The following is a 25,466-nucleotide window of genomic DNA, read 5'->3' on the forward strand; positions in this document are numbered from 1 at the left end:
GGGCAAGTGATGTAACCGGTGTTTCGCCTGAACCAAACTTTTTACTAAAAACCAAACGTTTTAAACGCTGCAAAAATAAGTTAGGCATCACAACCTTAAAATGTTCATTTTATGAAACGTATGAAAGATTTATTTTGTTAAACAGTGTTATTAAATTATTAGCATGTTTTTAACATTAAGTGAGTGTTAGATGATGACAAAGGTAACAAAAATGAGCACAATTATATCTCACAATTCTGCCTTAATATCTCACAATTCTGCCTTAATATCTCACAATTCTGAATTTATATCTCAATTCTGCCTAAATATATCATAATTCTGCCTTTATACCTCACAATTCTGCATTTATACCTCACAATTCTGACTTAATATCTCATAATTCTGCCTTAATATCTCACAATTCTGCCTTAATATCTCACAATTCTGAATTTATATCTCAATTCTGCCTAAATATATCATAATTCTGCCTTTATATCTCATAATTCTGCCTTAATACCTCACAATTCTGCCTTTATACCTCACAATTCTGCCTTTATACCTCACAATTCTGACCTTATACCTCACAATTCTGCCTTTATACCTCACAATTCTGCCTTTATACCTCACAATTCTGACCTTATACCTCACAATTCTGACCTTATACCTCACAATTCTGACTTTATACCTCACAATTCTGCCTTTATACCTCACAATTCTGACTTAATATCTCATAATTCTGCCTTTATACCTCACAATTCTGCCTTTATACCTCACAATTCTGACCTTATACCTCACAATTCTGCCTTTATACCTCACAATTCTGCCTTTATACCTCACAATTCTGACCTTATACCTCACAATTCTGCCTTTATACCTCACAATTCTGCCTTTATACCTCACAATTCTGACTTAATATCTCATAATTCTGCCTTTATACCTCATAATTCTGCCTTTATACCTCACAATTCTGCCTTTATACCTCACAATTCTGCCTTTATACCTCACAATTCTGACTTTATATCACACAATTCTGACTTTATATCTCACAATTCTGCCTTTATACCTCACATTTCTGCCTTTATACCTCACAATTCTTACTTTATATCACACAATTCTGACTTTATATCTCACAATTCTGCCTTTATACCTCACAATTCTGACTTTATACCTCACAATTCTGCCTTTATCTCACAATTCTGCCTTTATATCACACAATTCTGACTTTATACCTCACAATTCTGACTTTATCTCACAATTCTGACTTTATATCACATAATTCTGAGGGGAAAAGAGAAAAAAAAAGTCAGAATTGCGAGATTAAAAGTCACAATTACCTTTTTTTATTTTTTTATTCTGTGGCAGAAACAAGCTTCCATAGTATACTGTATACACAATTACATTTTCTGTTAACTTTTTAAGCATTGTGTCCTAAACATCTTTCAAATAGCTGAGAATGACGCTGTCTACTGCCTTTGGGCTGTTATTATAATGAGTCTGAGGTGGAGGGATGTGTAACTTTTGAGAAAAAGGATTAAGCATGAGACCGTGGTTCCAGTAAGGAGCCTTAAATTGTAATATCGTCCTGTTTTCAAGCTGTGTCCTGCTTACAAGTTGAGAGTTTGATTTGTTCCACTGAAGTTACATTTACCAAACTCAATTATCAACATCTGCAACACCTGCTACTAAAGGCAATGGTCTAATATTATACTGCAAATACTGATCTAAAAAAACAGGAATTACAGAATAGGAGACAAATATTGAGGGTCAATCTAAACTGACTTTACATATAATCATGTATAGCTGAGATGGCAAAATAAATAGGCTTTGGAAGTTTAAAAAAGAAAAGAAAACGCTTCCAATGTCTTTATGTGTCCAATCAAACGCTACAGTATTTTAGCACACATTTCACTGTTAATATGGCTAAAACTAGCTCAACACTTAGCCCAGTCTTTGATCGAAACAAAAATTAATAATTTTATTGTATATTTCATAGTTTGTTTCTACTGTGTTTTTGTTTCTACATCTACAATACTAGGTTGCAAAAGTGTCAAATTAATAGAAACTAAAAATCTTTTATCAGATAATATAGTTTATAATCTTCACAGTATAAATGTTTTTATATTTAAGAAATGGAATCCCTTGCAAGTGTATCAACATATTTTGGGAGCCCATGTCATCAAAAAGCTTGACAACCTCTGCTCTAGAATAGAGAAGAGAGTTTCGGTCCAACCCCTCCCTTGCTTTCCCAAAGAGATTCTCACATCAGAAAGGACAATTAGCACACCCTAATTGAGTCCCAATCTGAAAGTAACCTAATCAGTCAACATTCATTTTCAGTTTTGATTAAGTGCTGGCAGAGACCTGCAGCCTTCGTGTGACCCCGGGGAAATGGAGACATGAATAAAGTTCTCACGGAAGACAAAGCACTAAACAGTCTATGGTTTATTCATTACATTATTCATTATATCATATTATATAAATGGCCTATGAGATGAAACATGACATCCCAAACAAGTGTCCGTAGACTAGAACGAGAAGGTCTTTGATACGAATAGTCACCTAGCATTATCAAAAGAGATTGAGGCTCACTTTGGGGAAGCCAAGTTCCTCTGAGTGAATAAACATAGCCAACAATAAATGATTTAAAAAGACATAAACCATTTCCAGAATCTCAATGAAACACAGCCGTATTTTGTGTCACTGAGAGAAAATGGAAAGGGTGTCTTTTGTTAGAGCCGTGTATGAACACAGTAATTGTTTTAGGTTTTGGCTGCACCCCACGTCCATGTGGTTTCCTTTCAAGAACGTTCTCATTTTACATTAGCTAGCCTAACTATATGTGACTTAAGCTTATCTTGCAGCTCACAAATATCCATTAAGCCAATAAAACACAAGTATAATTGTAGTGCTAAACATTTATTGAGTTGAGAATATATGCTTCCTCTTCACCACTGTGCAAACAGTGTATTTTGCAGTTTGGATGCTGGTTTGATGGGAACTAGTACTGTATCATATTTGATATGCCAATTTCTAAGGCTCCTAAATGATCAACATGTTTGCTGAAAAACCTGTAGCACACAATCTACTGCAAGCCAACTTTTTTAGCAAGTAAAAGGCATTTATAATTGTAAAAAAAGTCCCCCTTCAGGCCGGGGTTCACATTTCTCTTTGCTGTGAAATCTTTAAAGCTTTTGATAAAGTAAACGTAAGAGTAACTTTTATATAGTTAGTGATATTTCAAGATGAACACTTACTGGACTGAAGCAACTTAGGCCCTGTTTACACTTGTTATTAAGAAGTGTTTTGATTGATCGGATCACAAGTGGACGATGCTAAGTACAGGTGTAAACCGGGTCTAAAAAGTTTTGAGCTTGTCCGCTTTCAACCACTTCCAGAGGTAGTCGAAAACGCATTTGACCGGATTGCTTTCGTAGTGTAAACGCTCATGTGGTCAAATGTGTTTGAACAACCGGAAAAGACCACCTACTCTCCGCCTACTGAAACATTATGGGAAGCATGCTAGCAAGACATGATTTAAACTTTGTCCCAAGTTTGGTTTGAGGACGAAAATTTACCAGGCACAAAGTTCTCTCACGATTCCTGATTTCTAACACACCACAGCATTCAGCTGGTCTTGCAGCGGTCAGAGCAGAAAGCTGCTGCTCTCTGTATGTTCCCTTTCAGTATTTTACCCGTACTGCGTCTTGCTAGACGCTATGGTGAAAACGCCTTTTCTCTGATAACTGAAGCCTTTTTTAATCATGGTTTGTGCTGTTTGTGCTTCCTATGGCGAGGAAGCCCGCCAGAGCCTGGCAAAGTGGGGTCTCAGACGATATAATTCTCCTTCAGCGACGACGACGATTCTCTTCGCTGAGACTACGAGACTTGAAGCCTCTACGCCGCCTTCTCATCGGCCCTGACTACAGTGGATGGTGCCCAGGAGGAGGGCTATGCCTCCCCCCACCCCACCATAGCTGTCAACATTGAACATTGAAAATAAGGGAGATTTCCCGGAATCCATCCACAAAATAAGGGATTTTTTTACACGATTCTTACCTACAAACTTAAAAAAAAGAGTCTAAAGAGTTTGTAACAACACAAAATATTTTGATTTTGGCCGTCAGCGTCCTGATCCATCATTGCACATCACACTCATCTACTATACTCTCCTTGAAGTTTACTTCCCGCTACTTTTTCCCTCTTCCTCCCAACCGCGGCTGCAACTGTCTTCTTCTTCTTCGATAGCAGCCTAAGCCAGTGTTTCCCAACCTTTTTTCAGTCATTTTATCATACGTTACGCTAGGGGTGTAACGGTACAGATTGCTCACGGTTCGGTTTGTATCACGGTTTAAGGTTCACCGTTTCGGTACGGTTCAGTATTTGCTATGTTCAGGGAAAAAAGGACTACTGTCAAATAAAAATAAAGAAAATAATAAGAACAAATCATTTAAATACAAGCAGCAGCACAAATAAATACTATTGAGCAAAGATACTAATAAAATAAACTATGCTTTCAGGTTTTTCAGGTACGTCTAACATTAGTTTTCAGGTACAGAAATTAATCAAATGTAAAATAACATTGCATATATGACTGTATAAATTAAAGATTAATCCTATTAAACTTACAAAAGTTATTCAATCAAGAGCAGTGAGTGATGCCTTTGTCTTTTGTTTGACATTAAACAGACAGCAGTAAAGGCTACTGCCCCTTTAAGACCTCGGATTTGCGTCGTCTTTTCTGGACTGTATAAAGCTTACTTAAGCCATATACAGGCTATGTCTGCTAGAATACTCATCAATATGTTGACATACTTTTTGCGTGAGTTTGTCCGTTCAAGAGCAAGACTTGAAAGAGAACTCAATATTTGCGCGCTGAGAGACATGTGCGCGCTCTCGGATGAGTGCACGGAAAATTTTCTCACAGTGCGCACGACTTCTCATTCGCGTCTTCTGGCACTAAACCAGATAGTTGCGTGTTCTGAGTTAACACAATCAGAACGTAAAAATACGGGATATTTTACGGGAAAATACTAAAACGGGAAGACAGCGGGAAAAGAGCTAAAATACGTGAGAAACCCGGAAAAAACGGGAGGGTTGACAGCTATGCACCCCACTGCCATTAGATGGAAAGCGAAAACCGCACATCCCTCCAAGGCGTGTCAAACAACGTCTGCCCTAGCTGGACGTGCCTACACCTCGGCTGGCCAGGCGGCCTCCTCACTCCATCTATGGCTGTTCTCCAGGTCTCCCAGGCCAAACTCCTCCGTGCCATGAACGAATCTGGACCCGACCCGACCACATTTAAGGAGCTGCGCAACGCAACACACCTGGTCCTGCGCGCTACCAAGGCAACGGCCTAGTGGTACTGGAGCGTCACTTATGGCTTAACTTAACTGAGATCAACGACGCTGACAAGACGGTTTTCCTCGACTCCCCCCGTCTGCCCCACTGGCCTCCTCGGTCCAGCGGTCGACGGATTCCCAGAATGCTTCTCTGCAGCACAGAAGTCGTCCCAGGCAATGCAAAACTTCCTGCTCAAGCGTTCCAGCTCTGCTGCTGCCACTCAGCCGGTCACACAGTCTGAGCCTCACCAGCGTTCTCGCTCTGCTAAGCGCTATCCTTTCCCGAAGTGCCAGGGACCCCAGCCCAAGATTGCGCTGGACCCCGCTCAGCAGAAGCTGTCCTGATCCTCCAGTGAGGAAGAGGAGAAGGCTAAGTCTTGCTACGGCCGGACCACTCCCCAAACAGCGTTCAGTTCCGGGTGCTGGAGGAAATGTGTTTATAGCAAGCACTGGGCCCGTTCAAGCACCCATTCCAACCGCAGTGATAGTGGACAAAATAAGACACAAACATACTCAAAAAGAGAGCTCTTTTCCTCTTCCACTCATTTCGAGCATCGGGTCCCCTCTCATCGGCCCGCTGCTCGAACTAATCCAACCTTAACACGGGCCAAAGCCTGGCATGCCATCTCCAGAGTGTCAGCATGGGTGATGGGGATCTTTTACAGCCGTTACTCCGGCCCATCCTCGACCTCAGGGTTCTGAATCGTGCCCTAATAAAGTGCTTGTTCAGAATGATTACCTTGAAACAGATCATCGCACATCAGTCCAGGGGACTGGTTCTTTTCTCTAGCTCACCCTTCGAGCCATTAAGTTCTGCTGATATCCGGCCCCTGTCACTCAAGACCATGCTGCTATTACCTTTAGCATCGGTCAAGCTAGTGGGAGACTTGCAGGCGCTCTCAGAAGTAAACAGGGCCTTGTTTACTTGATTAACCATAATTTTGTTAAAAAACTTTTTGGCCATATAAATATCAACAACTGCAGAAAACTGCATATTTTTGCTCAGTTTGGGCCTCTGAATAATATTGAGCTGTTTTTTTCTCCTCGAGTATGAGCTCCATATTCACACTATACGAGCCATAAAAGCCTGATGTATTAAGTATGATACTCAAGACCACATATGAAAACTTTTTATATCGATTTTTTGTGATCTGCAGTTGAAGAGTAAGGAAGTGACACATTTCATTGATGATTCCCAGCAAACACTTGAGGACAATACAAAAGTCAAAATACTCTGTATTTCATCCTACTTTGATTTGAAGAGAAAGCCACTGTGTTATGTCAAAATGTCCATTTGCTGAGCTGACTAGTAAAAGCACAGGAACGTTTTCTGAAGTAAATCTGGGGGTGGTTGCCAGGTGATGCTATGCGGTTGCTAAGGTGTTACAAATGGTTTAGAGCAGAGGTTTTCAAACTTTCCGATGCTACAGACCTTCAAATATTATAACCCACTTCGTAAGGGAGCCCCTTCCTAAAATAAACAAAATATTACATTATAAAAATACATTTGTAATAAACTGACACAGTATATGCACCCAAGCTATGTTAAGCCCAAGGTATACTTCGGCAATATGCGACAATCAGCGCACTGTCCATGTGGTGTCATGTCCGTCAACATAAGGAGGTTCCAATTTTTGTGTCCGTGTGTATATTACGGCGCATGTACAAGTCCACTAGATAGTGTGCACGCACCGAAAGTGTCTTTCCACGCTCACGGCCAAAAGAGTATACTTTGAAAGGCTCGCGCACTCAACTGTGTAGGGAAGTATACCCGGGGCTTTAGTGTGCCAATAATTCCTTGTGAGAGTCACTGAAAGATTTCGGACTTCATGAACTCTCCTTGAGCCCACTGTGACACCTCAGTTAGACATCATCCCCGCGAGCCCGCAGTGAACAGAACAAGAGTACTGAGCCCCGGTTAACCAGAATGCTTCTTCTCTATTCTGTGGACAGAACACAAAACACATTGAAACTATAACCCAAACCACTGCTTGCTCTTTAGCTCAGACAGGGCTGCAGGGAGGAAACGGTGGGTGGACGTGAAGCACAAATAATGCTGTCAGCTCACATGAGCGATTACCCCAAATCCACTGCCTCTGGGATACAACGCATGGTAATTGCACAAAATAAAAAAATAATTAATTCATATAAATGTAAGAAATAATAGAAATTTAAGATTGAAAATCACAAAAATCACAACATTTTTATTATTTCATTTATCCTTTATTTTTCCAGGAAGGTGCCATTGAGATTAAACGAAATCTCTTCTCCCAGGAAGTCCTGGCCAAGATGGCCGTACTAAAATTTCACATAAAATTCCACATTAACATATAACACACAAGACCAATTCTAAACATACAAAGCAAAAACATTAATCATAAATCAACAAATTAATTAAAACAGCGACATGCTTCATTCATTTTACACTGTAATAATTTACTGGATTTTTTCCCCATTCCACAGCCATGGAGCATAATAAGAAAAAGATGATTTTCCGTGTTATGAGTGTACTTCTAATTTAATCCCATTTGCTGATCTAGTTTTATAGTTATTACGAGATTATAGAGGTAAAGTAGTACAATTTGTTTGTTTTCTTAAAAAAAAAAAGAGAATAAAGTTATAGTATTACATAGCCTGGATGCCAGCCAAACTTAGCCCCATCCACAACATTTAGGGTCGGGAAGTTCGGTCTGGATTTTGATCCATTGCTCAAATTGGAGCTGTTCAGACCAATCAAATTGTCAGGGCGGGCTTTATACGATGATGGACGTAATCATCCAGGTCACCAAAGAGCGCTTGGGTTGAATTCTTTCTAATCCTAAACGGAGAACTTGTTCGTATTCACCTTTATTTCACGTGTTGGTAAGTACTCTGTGTATCCTTAAATTATTTTTTACGACACCGGCAAAGATCGTTTACACTCATCTTCTTCTACTTCTTACAGTGTGCGTGCAGTTGAGTTCTGTTAACAACTATGCGTCGCTCCGTTGCTCTGATTGGTTGTAGGTCTATCCAATTGAGTGCAGAGGCATTTTCTTTCCTGGTTCGGTTGAAACGCCCCATACTCACAGCCCAATGGAGCAGAATCAGACTCATATTCTGACTAGAATTGAGTATGACGACGTCAGGCTAAGTATTACATGTTAAGTAACTGAAAATCTCATCAAAATGAGGCCCAATTTAGATTTATAACAGTATTTTTTAAACTTTTTGATGCCAAGGACCAAGGACTCAAATATGATGATCCTCTACCCTCTTCATAAAATATTAAAGCAGCTTAATATTGACTCATATATTAATAATAAGTGAGGTACATTTATATTGTTACTGTACAAAACTTAACTGTATTAAAATATCTGGAAAATATTTGCTTTATATCTAATAATAAATCTATTAATCTGACATGTATGAATTAATCTGAAATGTATAAATTCTATTTTCTACTCACTATTAGAATAAATTAGCTGTATAAACGTTTATAATTCAAAAAAGATTAAAACAATTTTGGTTACTGTTAAAAGAGAAATACCCGATTAATCATGATGAGTAATGATTATGAGTATGTTAAAGGCGGCATGAAATCAAATTTTACAATTCATATTTTTATATTTAATATTGTAGTGTTTACTATAACTGATTTATCTGTGCACTTCATTATTTTTTAAAAATTCATTTACCCTGATAATCTTTAATCAAATATGTTAACGTTCCCTCCCCCATCGAAACGACTACTCTTCTCTCTCGGGTCATGTGCTATGGTTATCGCCCCCTGTCTCGTTTCTGCCCCGCCTCTCAGAAACCTGTCACTGATCGTAGCATGGTGGTTAAGTGCATTTTCCTCGGTGTACACAATACTTCCTTCAAGAAGGACTTGAGGCAAAACGAGAGAAATATCTGAGAAATAAAAGGTTTTTTAATGTAAAAATTACTCAATATAGTTGGACGAACAGCTTGTCGTGACGGCTCGCACTTAGGAATGCAGCGTGGGAACGCGCTTACGGCGCGCCCCCCTTATAAGGGAGAACTGAGAAAAAGTTTTACAGAAATAAAGCCATAAAATGCTTAAAGAGCACCTATTATGGCATTTAAAATGTTCCAAATATTGTTTTAGAAGTCCCCAACAACAGTCTTGCATGCATGCAATGACAAAAAAGACAAGTTTTCTTATAATATGCATTTATTTTTACCTGTTTTGACAGCGATTCTCAAATGATTCCTTTAGTGATTCACTTTTCAAAACCCCGCCTTTACGTGACGCTAATCTGCGGTGATTGGTCCGATGACCCAGTCAGTTGTGATTGGTATAGTCTGTGCAGATATTTTCGGAAACGGAACGCCCATCAAAGTCTTATAGTGACAGTAATTTGTTAATATGTGTCAGGAGTTATGAATATGAAAACCGCGTCCCTAGCGTTTGATTGTAATATGAGCCTCAGCTGATCTCATTCATAAAAAAACTCCTCTATTCTCCTCACGAAGACTCGCGACAAATCAACATCCCTCAGGGCTTTTAGTTCAAAAGTGTGCAGATGAGGAGAAATATTGATAGATTCTCATATGTCTGTGTCAAATTTCTAAACAGAGGAGTATTTTTTATTCAATACTTCCTCAAAATGCGCAGATGTAGCCTAATCATGAGCGATTGAGTCTCGTATGTGTTGTTTTCAATTCATACTGGCAGCCGGATGGCGCTCTGTGCACATGTAGTCCATATATGGTACAGACAGACGAAGAAGATACCATGTGCCATAATAGAAGTCCATAATAAAAGCTTCCTGAGATCGCGAAACATGCAAATAGAGACATTTGAAGACTAATAAACACACAATCGCGACGATGTATGGTTTGTCTTCAAGCCACTTAGTCTTCAAATGCTCATCCTTGGGCAGATGAAAAAAGTTTGCTTTTGAGTCGCACTTCAGAACACAGCGTCTCGTCGCCATGATGTTTTCTAGTTTTCACTGGCGTCTCGTGGCCATGATGTTTTCTAGTTTTCACTGGCGTCTTGGAGCGCAATAAGTGGGCGTATCGTATTCAAATAACTTGACAAGTTGACGTCATCTAGTCAGAGAAAAAGCTTCGGTCTTCTAACGATTCTTAAAAATGACTCAGAGTCGACTCTTACTTTTAAAAGAAAATAACTATATATACGGTGCAGTGTCATATTTCAAACTTTGCAGGATGTTTTTGTTCACTTAGATCAATGTTACACACTACATGAAAGGTAAATTTCAAAATTCCATGATAGGTGCTCTTTAAAATAAGTGAAATCTGTAGCATAAACCAGCGAAAAGTGACCAAATATGCTCAATAGCATATGTAGAAAAGATTTAGAGAGAAAATACATTTATTTAAGAGATAGATCGAGTTTTTCTCCACAACTGAGTGCAAACTTCAAATCTGCCTCCATTTTGTTAGCAACGCCCAACTTCCAACGATCCAATCAATTCCCGAAGGACGAAATCAAGCCTCGCCCAACATTTTTTCTAATTTCAGAAGCCGTTTCACTCGGATATACGTCACAATAAGTAGAAAAAGACGATCTCAACTTCCGTTTCATGCCGACTTTAAAAATTGCGACATAAAAGTTAACCTGGACAGCCCTAAAACACTTTTTTTCTTTTCAATTTTCCACGGGCAAGCAAATATGACTTCCTTGAGTTTATAGACCCAAATAAATAGACAATAAACCAGATAATCCATCCAACAAGAACCGATAATGATAATAACAAATGCTGAAATTGCGCCAATGTTTTTCCAAGGTTTTGTTTGATGGCAAAACGGATCACCCTCAGAGGACCTGAACTGAGACTTGTGGCGTCTCTCCACTGAACTCACCAAACAGACCGAGGGAATTACATGTGTCTCTGCTGTAACTGCGTCAAACCCTTTCAGCTTTCAACCCTTAAGGGCCGTTTTTCTTGGAAATAACAAGGTCTAGGTAACAAAGAACAGTCGAAGACACCAACAAAGACACACACACGCCATATTAAAGAGACAATTTAAAATAATGGGATTAGATGTTTACAGCGTTGTAATTCTGTAATTCAACATTTTCATCTTTTTTGTAGTAGTAGTAGAAAAACTAAAGTTGTCCTTTATTACATTATTAACGATTATTAACCTTATGCTTTGCCTCAGAAATGGTGCGAAAAGTCACGTCACCCTTCTAAATAAAGTAAAACCATATAATGTTTATCAGCATGAAACTACTGTAATCTGTCTTAATCCAGTGACGCTAGATTGCAGTATACAAACCAACTGTGCACATAAGCAGATTTCAATGCACCAACTTTATTCCCTCTGTGCACATTAACCTCACAGTATCTCCAGACGGGACTCGCTTTGACCTCACAACATACTTTCATTTACCCTTAGAGCGAGTTGATAAGTCACGTGAGGTAACGTGAGTCCAGCGCACACAGGTCAGTGAGGACTTGTGTCACCAGATGAGCCTGCACAGAAACAAATCTGCACTTAATAAGCGTTTCTGCCTGATAGTGCTCTTGAGGTACTAATGAGAATTGGCATGAAGCCTAGACACTGAGGTACCATGTTTTCTGGGGTGAAACTCAATATCCTGAATGAAACAGATGCCACAGAAAGGCAGCGGCGTGGCTTCAGATCTATTGGGGAGCCTCAGTGTTACTAGTGTGATATGTAGGGTGACAGATCTGAACTGACCCGTAACACTAAGTATAAAAAGTTGGCACATTACTCGTCCCACGCTGTTTGTTTCATGGACATGAATGATACCTCAAACCGTGTGGCTCGAATTTTAATGGGCAAAAACCAAACCACAGATGTGAGCTCTTTTGACACGGGCCTGTAAGCAAACACACCAGTAAGCAAACATCCCAGCAAGCCCATGGCAACATACACAACCCCTCAGAACACACTAGACACTAGGGGTCAGATTTACTAAGAGCTCGCACCAGCGCAAACCCTCTTTTGGCGTTAAAAAACTACCGTCAGGATTTACTAAAGATGGGTGATAAATGATAAATTAGCGCTGGACAGGGTTATTTTTGCGACTGACCTTATTGCATATGCATTTGTAGAAGTTATGGGAGGAGAGTGTTTAAATGAATCACGCAAGGTGATTTACTAAGGTTTACGCTTGTAGGTCAAAGGTCAGATGCTAACTGGTAGATTGGGTTGGTCATTATGATCCGGCTGGATCTGCGTTCATTAATTTGCGTGTCGTCAGTAGATCCCACACAGAACTTTCCACTCCCATCTGGGCTTTTATGGAATTGCGCTCTCACGCTGATTTGCCCGGTTTAGTAAATCTAACCCTAGAGGTCACCCACCTCTAGGGCTAGATTTACTAAACAGGGCAAATCAGTGTGAGAGCACAATGATGTGGAGGTACAATTGCATCAATTGGCTGAGGTTTTAATCAAGCATTCTGGATTAGATCAGGCAGGCCACGTAGTCAAGCTCGCACACAAATTCCAACCCCATATCAGCTGATCCGATTCCTATGCACTCAATTGGCTTCTCTCAAACAGGGCGCCTTACTTAAGCGTAGCTTCAGTTCTATCTGCCTGCTTAGCTGCTTCTGCTGCTCGCTGCTTTGTAACCCAGCTCCTCCTTAAACTGTGTTTAACTTAATCAATGTCATTCTGTTGTCATTGATGCATATTCTTTTCTAAATGGGGGGTTTCGCTGCCATCCCAGTTTAAAAATGGGAGGTTGTCCCCAGAATCTGCTGCTGTTCCCTGTCTTGGCTTTTCATGGAGCTCATGAAAAGGATGGGGAATTTAGAACAGAGCCATATCGCCAAATGTAAATGCTTTGCAAAATATGCCAACTAAAAGTTTGTCTATGGTGTTTTTGACTTAAGTGGACCTGACTGAACTATATGCCTTTATACTGATATGGAGATATGTGTGGGTCATTCTCAAAATGAATGCCATAAAACAGTCCCTCCAGGACTACACAATATTTTTGGGGGATTTTTGCTGTTCCCTTTATCTCGTTGTAAGGCAGTATTCTTAACGCAGTACGTAAGCTGCTTGCATACATTTATTGTGAAAGTTGCTTATACAAATCATTTTTAATTGAAAATGTTTTTCTTCAAGTTTATAAAATCCAACATTAAGTATAGCCAATTTAAGTTGAGAAAAAATATGTTGTATTTATAATGTCATACTTACTATTTATCTAACCGTTTAAATGTTTTTTTCTTACATAAAAATAGATGGATTTTAGGAAGGGGGTCCCTCATAAAGGTTCATCATATTTGGGGGTCCTTGGCATCATAAAGTTTGAAAACCCCTGCGCTACGAGCACAGAATAACGGCTGACAGGACAGGAAAGTTCAGCTTTCTGAGGTGAGTGTGAATTTTTACTTCGTAACAAGCTACGAAAATGACACTGACTGACATATAGCCTTACAACATATCATCTGACCGCAAATACTGAATCGGGACGTTTTTCTCAGGCACTCCACGACCCACGCAGGAACCATAGTTATGCGCATATATATATATATATATATATGTGTGTGTGTATATATATATATACACACACACACTCACCTAAAGGATTATTAGGAACACCTGTTCAATTTCTCATTAATGCAATTATCTAATCAACCAATCACATGGCAGTTGCTTCAATGCATTTAGGGGTGTGGTCCTGGTCAAGACAATCTCCTGAACTCCAAACTGAATGTCAGAATGGGAAAGAAAGGTGATTTAAGCAATTTTGAGCGTGGCATGGTTGTTGGTGCCAGACGGGCCGGTCTGAGTATTTCACAATCTGCTCAGTAACTGGGATTTTCACACACAACCATTTCTAGGGTTTACAAAGAATGGTGTGAAAAGGGAAAAACATCCAGTATGCGGCAGTCCTGTGGGCGAAAATGCCTTGTTGATGCTAGAGGTCAGAGGAGAATGGGCCGACTGATTCAAGCTGATAGAAGAGCAACTTTGACTGAAATAACCACTCGTTACAACCGAGGTATGCAGCAAAGCATTTGTGAAGCCACAACACCCACAAGCTTGAGGAGGATGGGCTACAACAGCATAAGACCCCACCGGGTACCGCTCATCTCCACTACAAATAGGAAAAAGAGGCTACAATTTGCACAAGCTCACCAAAATTGGACAGTTGAAGAAAAGAAAAAGAAATGTGTTGCCTGGTCTGATGAGTCTCGATTTCTGTTGAGACATTCAGATGGTAGTCAGAATTTGGCGTAAACAGAATGAGAACATGGATCCATCATGCCTTGTTACCACTGTGCAGGCTGGTGTTGGTGGTGTAATGGTGTGGGGGATGTTTTCATGGCACACTTTAGGCCCCTTAGTGCCAATTGGGCATCGTTTACATGCCACGGCCTACCTGAGCATTGTTTCTGACCATGTCCATCCCTTTATAACCACCATGTCCCCATCCTCTGATGGCTACTTCCAGCAGGATAATGCACCATGTCACAAAGCTAGAATCATTTCAAATTGGTTTCTTGAACATGACAATGAGTTCACTGTACTAAAATGGCCCCCACAGTCACCAGATCTCAACCCAATAGAGCATCTTTGGGATGTGGTGGAACGGGAGCTTCGTGCCCTGGATGTGCATCCCACAAATCTCCATCAACTGCAAGATGCTATCCTATCAATATGGGCCAACTTTTCTAAAGAATGCTTTCAGCACCTGCAATGCCTGCAAAGCAATGCTTTTCAGAATGCTTTTTTGTTGAATCAATGCCACGTAGAATTAAGGCAGTTCTGAAGGCGAAAGGGGGTCAAACACAGTTTTAGTATGGTGTTCCTAATAATCCTTTAGGTGAGTATATATATATATATATATATGCTCAGAACGGTCTCGCGACCAAACCAGCTGAGAACACCCTCTCACTGGGACTCCAAGGTAGCATTTATCCTACCTGGCTAAATAGGGAAACTTGCTCTCTTTGTCCTTCCACCATGAAGCTTGAGCGATCACCCAAGTCACGTGACATGCACTTGGAAAACAAAATTTAGTGTATATTTAGTAAATAAAATTATTATTATTATAATATTTAGTAAAAACAGCTCTTATTAGTTGTTAAAAGTGTACTAATTACTATTTAATCAAATATCAAGGAAGAAAAAAATTGTTTTGTGGCATAAGGTGAAGTGAGAGCTGGGGCGGGGCGCGTTCGGTTCGACATGGGTTCGTACAGTGGGTGGTGTATCACGTTTTTCGGTTCGGTTTGAGTATCGTTACACCCCTATCCATTACTCCAGTCTTCATGTGAAATTGAAAATACTGAAAATTCAGCTTTGATCACAGGAATAAATTAAATTTTAAAGTATATTAAAATAGAAAACCATTATTATAAATCAGAATAATATTTCACAATATTACTGTTTTTTCTGTTTTTGATCAAATAAATGCTGCCTTGATGAGCATAAGAGACTTCTTTCAAAAACATTACAAATAGTAACAGTTCCAAACTTTTGACTAGTGTATATACAGAATGTGTATATATATACAACACACATTGACTATTCGTCAATTTTCTATATTATATTATGCTGTATTGTGATAAAAAAGTACTTAAACCACACTTAAGATAATGTACAAAGTACTTGGAATTGTGATCTTTACTCATTACATTCGCAAACAACAGTGCAGTCCTTCCTTGACATTCACCCAGTATAATAAATCCATCTGCACCTGAAGACTTGTAGAGGCTGTGTTACACAACTCTACAACTTTATAGTGCTCAGCCAACAGGCCGAACATTCAGCACTTCAACACAAATATGGGAGCGATTAGGAGTTCTTTTGAAACCGACATGGTAATTAAAACAAGATAGACCCTGGTTCACCGTAAATCTTGCATTTCACCACACACCTTTGCAAGCTCCCCCTTGCTTCTTTTTTCGTGCTGTTTTTCGCCCATGATAGAGGTGAGAGTCTAACCAAACTTTCGGACCGCGCGACAGCTAGAAAAATGAAGAAATAAGATGACACCCGTCAAACAGCGAGTTCAACTCTCAGAATGATAGCTGGAGGATGAATGTTTCTTCACTGAGCGGAGGTCCATGTGGCTGGCCAATAGTGCCTTAAGGACTTTCTGTGAAAAGACTTCTGTTCTTAGTGTCCTGCTGCGGACGAAACTACACCCTAGCCATTCAAGACGTTCCACTGGTTGCCCCTAGTCAATAAAAGTGAGAAAAATCAAACGGAGGACATTGTACGTCACACTGTGAACATCTGCCGACCAGAGCCGCCAACTAATTCAGAAGCTGTCTTCAGCCTTCCTGTTTCATACGTGCTATATGATGCGATATGAACGTCTGCTGGGTGCGAGTGGCGTGAAAACGTGGTCCGATGTTTATCCCGGGAGAGCTGTCAGAACATGAAAGGCTTTAGCTCATTAAACTTAAGTGAAAATAAATGAATTGTTGTGAATGACAACAGAAGAATCATTTAAGGGCCGTCTTTGGTCTTAACCAACAAGTAAACTGTTGTGACCAACTGATTTTTGTTCTTTAATATTACGACCACAAGACTTGAGATGTTAAGCTTATTCCTGTAGGGTCACGTTTGATTTGGTAATGTTGTGGTAGTTTTATTGCAGTGACTGTGCTGTATAGATGCCATATGCCAGCGTGATTAAAAAGAAAATAAATAAATAAATAAAATAGCCAAACTCCCTTTGAAGAACTACACTACCCATAATCTTGACAAGAGGATCCACCAATCAGAGCCACAGAAATGAACACCACGCCAGAAAACAAACAAATAAACCGCAAATGACGCAAGTCACTTCCTACATTTTTAAACTATACTTCAAAACTACCATTCAAAACTTTGATGTTTTTGAGAAGTCTCTTCTGCTCACCAAGGCTGCATTTATTTGATACAAATACAGTAAAAATAGTAATATTGTGAAAATATTAGGGGTGTGACGAGATCCCGTGAGATCAGGGTTGCCAACTCTCGCGCATTTGGCGTGATACACACGCTTTCAGACTTAGTCTCACGGTCCCAACTTAATCTCACGCCAAATTGCCAAACCTGCTTTTGGCAGGCTTGATATTAAACAAAGTCTAAGCTTTTACATATTTTTTAAGTTCTAAAATGAAATTCAAACAATAAATACCGCTTTGGCGCACTTAAAGAGGCATACAGTTAAAGCCAGAGCAGAGTTGCGACATGCTCTCATCTCCCGGTGGCAAGTGCGGTCACCCAAACGGTTCATGGAGCACTCAATACTTCTAGCCCTGTGTCAATACATTGCGGATAGAACAGCTTCACACTATACATTTTATTATGGAGAGTGATGGAGATCCAACATTGTTAACATTAATGTTAATGTTTAATGTTAAGGTATTCCTTACTAATTGCTCACACTCATACTCATTGATGGTCAAATGTGACCATACACCTTAACTATTTTTCAATTAATTAAATATTCTATATTTTTGTTCAATTATATTTATTGAATATTTTGAGGAGATCTTTTGGTACTAAATACTATTTGTGCAATAATTATTGTCAATTAATGACCACTTAAAATATTTTTCTTCTAATATTTTTTTTATTATTTAGCCTATATTACAATTAGTGTAGTAGCCTAATTAAAGTTAAAATAGAGAATTCCAATTCAAAGAGGCAATTTTGTGGCTAGAAAAATTATTTTCATTTGTAATGCTATTACCCACTAGGTGCCTGCTCTTTAATAAATATACATGTATCTAGTCTAACTGTTAGTTGCTCAAAAAAGTATTGCAGATCATAACTGCTTACTTATTTTTAGGTTTTGCATTTGAAAACATATTTAGATATGATCACACACTAGATTTCTTTAAATGTGAAATTTTAAAACGTTAATAACTTGAATCCTAATATTTTTTATGATACTTATATAAGCACACACAAGTGAATATTAATGAATGCAAGCTGATATAATTTAACCCAAGAAACGTTTAAAATAGTGCTAAGGCAAACTTATTTTTCCTTTTATGTACAGTAGGTTATATACATATGAATTGATACTGAATCAAGATCGGAAGCGCTATTTGTGCCAATCACCCCTTAAAAAAGCAAAAAATAAAAAGAATCTCACTCTGGATCAATCTCACCCTGGAGACTAAAGTGTGATGAGGTGAAAAGCTGTCTCGTGTCATATGTCATGACGGAGTGTGAGGGTGAAGTTAGGATAGAATATGCCACGGCAACGTTTACATTACGCCTCCACTCTAGTTTGGCTTTTTATAGAAATAAAAACAAGTGAATTCAGGTGGATAACAGTCGCTTCAATTCCATCAGCTCATCCAACACGAGCTGTTCGAGTCGTACATAGTGCGCAGCACTGATCACGTGACAAGAAGACATTGAGCGAGTGTTATGAGTGTGTGTTACGGGTTAGTGAAGCTCGCATTGAGCGTGTGTTATGAGTGTGTGTTACATGTTAGTGGACTGGACCGTGACAGAGGATTCGTTGCGCTGCAGAAGCATCAGACTTATATTTTAAAATGCGCGTTCAGTGCCACCGCTCCATATTCACGGAGTACGCACGATCGCAAAATTGAAAGTGAAAGTAAACGGGAGCGCGCATTCAAACGTTACCGCTGTTTGAAAGCGGCTCCCTGAGGCACGCAAATATCTCCCAATATAAAATCTCATGTTACCATCTCTTAGCTCTGTATCATGCTTGAAAAAAATGTGGTCTCTATTGTTTGCACTTAATATCTATGATCAATTTGTGGGAAGGAGTTCAGTTAGGAGGTCAAAAGAAGCTCGTGCAGTTCTAAGGTCTGAGGAGACAATCATACAGGAGAAAAGCCAGGTCAGTTGAGTTTTTGGCAAAACCTTTTACAGTGCTTGAGTGTTGTTGTCTTTTACTGCGTATGATAATTCATACTCAGAAAGTAGAACTCAAATGACATTCATTACAAGATGATGAGTTAAAACATTTCAAATGCACCTGCACATTTTTTTCTAGTCATGCATTTCATCATTGAGAATTTCTTGAGAAACCTATAGACAATAACTGTTGAAAGTGAGCGGTTTCCATCAAGTATTTTAAATACCAAAGAAATGCACTTTATCATTAGAAAAAAATATCCCACCTTTAATAGTTGAGCATATTTACAGTGCAAACCGTAGCAGTGAACTATGAGGGCAAAAAAAGGAAAGCAAAAAAACAAACAAAAAAAAGAGCAAAATAATCGTTTATTATTTGTAATCGAGGTCAAATGTTCAATTATTCGAGATTTTGCTTTTAGGTCAAATCGTTCAAGCCCTAGCAGATCGTACATCAGCATACAAACGAAACTGGATGGATTCACAACCAATTCACCAAATCATAAAATACTTCTGACATATACAAATACTACATCTGACATGTACCAACGTTTCTCTCAGTGAGGCTGCAGTGCTCAGATTCAGAGAGTCACTGATGTGTCGTTTAACCCTAATATTATTATAGATTTTTTTTATGTGTGTGAGATTAATGTGTGAACACTCTGACGGCATAATCTCATAGAGAATATGTGATCATATTTTTATTAAACTAAAAATAGAAGGCGGGAAAAAACTAATTGGATTACTTGTTCATCCTCATGTACCAGCAGCAATATTTCAAAATAATCCACTTCACAGACCCTGAGAACATGAATATAATATTTTCTTTGCTTACATAGATTGCTGGCCTACTACGAGACGTGGGACTTTTCCTGACTTGACAGGTCTTTATTTTTCACTCATCTCCTGACTCTCATATGCATTAAAGCTGAGCTGCTTGGCATCTCAAATGAGCCTAATACTAACAACAACAATCACCACATGCAAGTACAAGCAGCTCCAGACAAGAATTACACATTAACCAAATGTAGTTCGTTTGTATTAGGCCGTAATCAATTGGGCAAATAAACAGTAAAATGAACACTGTAAAATAACGTGAGTCTGTTTTCCTCCAAGAGTGGATAAAGAGGTGACGTCTGGCAGAATGAACACAATCAATTCCAGAGATGCAGTCATCCGACAAAAATCCAATCAAATTATCTATAAAAAATCCTCCCCATGAATAACAAAATCAAAAACAAACAAAGGTTTGTATGTTTGTATGCACTGGTCAAATGTATGCAGCGGTCAAACAAATGTTTGTATGCACTGGTCAGTCCTTTCTAAAACATCATTACTCACACCAGAGGAGTGGCAACAAATATAACTGGACTAGACTGGAACAGCCACACAGGCATAGCAAACCGGTAATTTAGCAGAAATGCTGTATTGTGGTGACCCATGAGGGCAAACAAATGATGATGACACATTAGCACTAAGGGTCAGAGAATAAGTGATCAAGATTGTTTTTTTTTAGTTCAAATGAAATTAAAGAGGCCATATTATGCCCGTTTACAGAGTCTTGATATTGTTTTTGGGCTCTACTCGAATAGTTCTTCATGCTTGAATGTTCAAGAAACACACATTAGCCCTATTCCGACGGGACTCGTTTTCCAAACAACATTTGAGGTACTATTCTTATCACCCGACAACTGTGATTTCATGTACCAATTTGGGTACATAGACTAATATTTCCATGTTTATTATAGAGGGACTGCGGGCCCTATCATGCACCAGGCGTTTTTTGCTAGTTTCAGCTTAACGCAGTTATCATTTTCACATCCAGCGCCAAATTGTTTAAATAGCAAATCGTGCCCATCTGTTCACCCATGGCTGGTCTGAAAACCAGGTGTATTCAGGCGCATTGTTGGCGCGTTACTATTTTCAGGAACTGAAAACAATGCAGTATTTTTTGTGTTATTTAAAGGGTGTGTTAGTAATATGAGCCTATAGGTGGGTGCACAGCGCACGTACACTCTGCTTATTACACACACAGGGACGCGCAGCAGCACACAAACATTTTTAAACATTAAAAATAACAGGATTCCTCTCTGCAGAAGCTCTCAGGCTTATCGCTTGCAAATTCCACCATGTAAAAAGCGAATCCGCCATTGTGCGAGCGCAACTGGCTTTTAAAGGGAATGGGAGATGAGACTGATTGGATTATTGCACATTACACCAAAAAACACCATGTGCCTGGCACACCAACCTTTTTTTCCAACGTTAAACTACCAAAAGTGGATTCGGACACGCCCTAAGTGCACCTGCGCCGTGCGCTTCAGACCATGCGCTCAGATCGTTAAAGGGTTACTTCAGCGATTAGCATTAAGTTTTGTATCAGTAGAAACCCGGTAGTATATTCGAGTAATCGTGAGTGATCCCCCCCCTCATATCCCCCTGAGACGAGATATTTAAGTATTTAATGTCTGAAAAAAAGCCTCCGATGATGCAAATATCGTCATTTTGCGTCATCGGAGGGTTTTTTGGCCAGAGGCTAAAGACTACAGCCAGTAGAAGGAGCTAGTTCTGCATGTTTTCAACCCGCCTATAGGGATGGGATCTCACTCACAGAATGTAAATGAGCACAGCCGACCGCTGCTTTTTAATCAATTTCTTATTGATATAACTTTGATTTATTACTATTTTAATCAAGTTCATACAAGTTTATAGAAGTGGCTGTTTATAATAAACACACATAAGTGATCAGAGACATCTACCTGACACTGATATTAATCTGGGCAGTCTTTGCCATTTCCGCGATTTGGCTCTATTTATTAATTTCATAATCATTTTTTTTCGTCAAATACCATCCATGTTGACATGAAATGAAAGCATTCAGAAGATTGGTGCGCAAACGGTAGCTCAGGTAGGTCAAAAAACACATGAAGAGAAGTGTTTGAATTATACAATATCGGCAATCACAGACAGTCGCATTCGGACAGGATTAGATTTCTCAGAGGACCATTGAGTTTGCTGGGCAATTTGGCCTGGAATCTATACAGAGGATGTGTGAGAAAAACACAGACATGGCAGATTCGGACGGGATTAACACATTGTGTATTATGATAAATACTTAAAATAACTGTGTAAGTGTAATAACATTTTGATTCCCCCCTCTCTTGCCTCACAGTGGTTTGGTCCACACACAAGTCCGGTGGAAGAGAACAAAGTTCTTCAGTAGTTGTGGAGTAGTTTGTAGTGTGAAGTAGTTCGTCAAGTCTATTTTATTCACAAAACATTGCATGAAGTGATTTTATTTATCTTTGAAACAGATGATGCGGAGTTATTAAAAAAATAGCAATAACAAAAAATAATGATATCGATGCATTTCCGATAATTTATTGATTACTGTTTGGTAACTTGCTGTAAGTCACCCTCTACAACTAACACGGTGATAAGCCTATGTGTGAACTGATATTAGGCTAATTTTGTAGATCTCCCGCTATTGGGGTTTTGCTCAATGCTATGTGGAAGGAGCAAGATAATTTAATAATCATATTACCGCATGGTGAAACTATGGCCCCATTTACACTGCATGGTTCAAGTGACCCAATTCCGATTTTCCCCTCTCGTGTGGCACAGATCGGATATGACATGTGAACGTGTAAGCAGGAAAAAACTACATTAATTCCGATATCCTCAGGTCGGATTCAGGCCTCACTCATATGTGGGAATAAATCCTATATGATTCGGATGCGTGCATTTGCGTCTGCCATGCAAGCGGGTCAAATCAGATAGGGATGCACCGAATCCAGGATTCAGGTTCGGATTCGGCCGAATATTGGGCTTTTTGACGGGGTTCGGTTTCTGCCGAACCTCAGAATTTTTTTCCACCGAACCGAACTCTAGGCTTGCACTATGCGCACTGGTCGAACGTAATGACAGCGCCGTTGAAAGTGAAAATGAAACTCATGAACAGAAAACGTGGCAGTCAAAAGAAGGCGATTCAAGTCGAGCTACATGTTCAATTTGCAATGCTGATTTGTCTCATGGTCGCAAGGACCCTAAACAACAGCCGCCGTTAAAACATTTGCGTATGAAACAACCGAAAGAATACGAGTTGTGCATGAGGGAATCTACAGACAGCAGCCAAAATGTATTTTATTTTACCGTGCAAACAGCCGTATATAGATCAGATAAAATATAAATAAAAAATAATAAAATGAATAGGGCTACACTAAATATTATTCACTTAAATAATTACCAAATTAAGATGACAAAACGAAAATACACTGAATCTGTTTGAAGCTTTGAAGAACCGGAATGTTTTGTTGTTGTTTTTTGTCAAATAAAAATAGCAGGCCTAGGCTACTCAATCCACACCTTGTATGTTTTTTTATTTTTTATTTTAAGTAACATGTCTAAGTGATGTGGGTTAGTCTGGAGTGCAGCCTGTTGACAGTTAAACCCGCGGCAGAAAACAACCTCTCAATCCTTCTGTCTCCGCAGCGCACGAGCCTCGGCTGACAGCAAGCGTGCGCCTTCTGCGCTCTCCGTTGTGCTGTTCTTTGAAACGACAGAGGACGACTCTTGGTAGCCTAATTTTTCTATAAACCATCAGGAAACAGCGGTGAGAAGAACATACACGACAATGTTTACTTTAGTAAACTTGACCAAAACCACACTATTAAAAGCCTTAAACAAGGCTTCAGATGGCACTGATGTCCCGGTAATACAGAGATAACGCCTCGCTAGAGCGTCCAGCCTTGGGAAGCGCGTTTCATTTGCTTTCCACCAGTCAGGAGCTTGTTCTACTGCTGTATTTTTCTGTCGAAATGGTCCCACACAGTAAGCTTTTCCATTGCTTTATTTTGCGAGATATATCTGGTTTGTGGTTGCACATGTCGACGCGATCCGTGAGTGAACAAATAACACTATAAAGCATATTTCTTAACCATGCATCAAAAAAAACAAACAAAAAAGCGTTGAAAACATTCAAACTGTTTAACTGATCAAAGTTCTTACTTTCGGTTAACGGGTAAACGGTCAATATGAGCATCCCTACACTGCTGTGGACGTTGTTTACTTTGTTAATGTGTTTACTGTGATAATGGACTGAGGATGGCAGTAGGATTCGGTATTCGGTTTCGGATTCAGCCGAATCTTAACCAGTGGATTCGGTATTCGGCCGAGCCCCAAAAATCTGGATTCGGTGCATCCCTAAAATATCCCCCAGTAAATGCGAGTCGTACGTCATTGAAAGAGGGACGGAGGCGAATGACGTCAACTCAGGTGGACACAAACTGCGATCACATGACAAGGGCTCTCCTCAGACTGACATTCAACAGTTGACAGTCATTCAAGCTATCCAAATTCGCTAACAATGTGGGAACACAACCTCAATGAACTTTCAAAAGGGTGAAACAACAGTACTTTGGTTGGGAGGATGACGTGAAGAAGTGGCCTTGTATCACGTACGGTAGCATTTTGAGCTGTTTTCTAGATTCAGTAGCCAGTGATGGTAAGGCGATGAGCAATTTGAAAAGCTCAGAAGCGTATCAGTATCTGTCGGAAACGATCTAAAAGCAGACTTTGAGCAAAGCCTACACGTATCCCATCACAAGGCATGGGTGCTAGCATCAGTGACAGGTGAAGTACAGACAGCGGGTTGTTCATGTATTGCGGGGCCAGGACAGTGTTGTAGTCATGCAGCAGCTTTTGTGGAAGGTCAGTAAAGTAAGGATAATTAAGGGCACGAAAATTGTATTGTGATATTATTAATTAACTAATAAATGTACTAAACTGAAATGTTTAGTGTGTCATTCATGTTGCTTCACAGTAACCTTCACTTAACCCTTGTGGCACCATCTGATAAAAATAAAAATAAAATTATAATTTTGAAACCTTGCCAATGATCCGAAAAACACTTAGCCTCTTCACTAACTAACTAGCACACAAAATACCATTGGTATACTACTTCCGCCGCCTCACCGGAACTTGTACCCACGTTCTTTTTTACAGTAGCGCCCCCTGGAAAAAGAGAGATAGTGTAAATGCAAATATCGGATACAGGTCACTTTTAAAAGATGATGTAAGCGGGTCGTAATCACCAAATCGGAATTGTGCATCAAGACCTGCAGTGTAAATGCGGCCTAAGATAACTCATATATTTAAACAACTAGTGCTTTGTGTTGTTGGCCAGATAAAATGACAGAGAAACGAAAAACGGACATAAGATCATTTTCAGAAAAATGCCACACACATCCTTATTTGTGTCCCCTTCAAAAATTGCTCAATATTTTTTTTTGTTTACTGTCCCCCCACCCCAACTGTTAGATGAAATTTACACCCATGG

At 39.4% G+C, this 25,466-nt stretch overlaps 1 protein-coding gene across 2 annotated transcripts in view; it reads right to left on the minus strand.

The window, feature by feature from the left end:
* sugct (succinyl-CoA:glutarate-CoA transferase) overlaps positions 1–25,466 on the minus strand; it is a 235,127-nt gene that overhangs the window by 148,951 nt on the left and 60,710 nt on the right. The window lies entirely within an intron of this gene.

The sequence above is a fragment of the Gobio gobio genome (genome assembly GCF_949357685.1).
Source record: "Gobio gobio genome assembly, chromosome: 23".
Classification (NCBI taxonomy): domain Eukaryota; kingdom Metazoa; phylum Chordata; class Actinopteri; order Cypriniformes; family Gobionidae; genus Gobio; species Gobio gobio.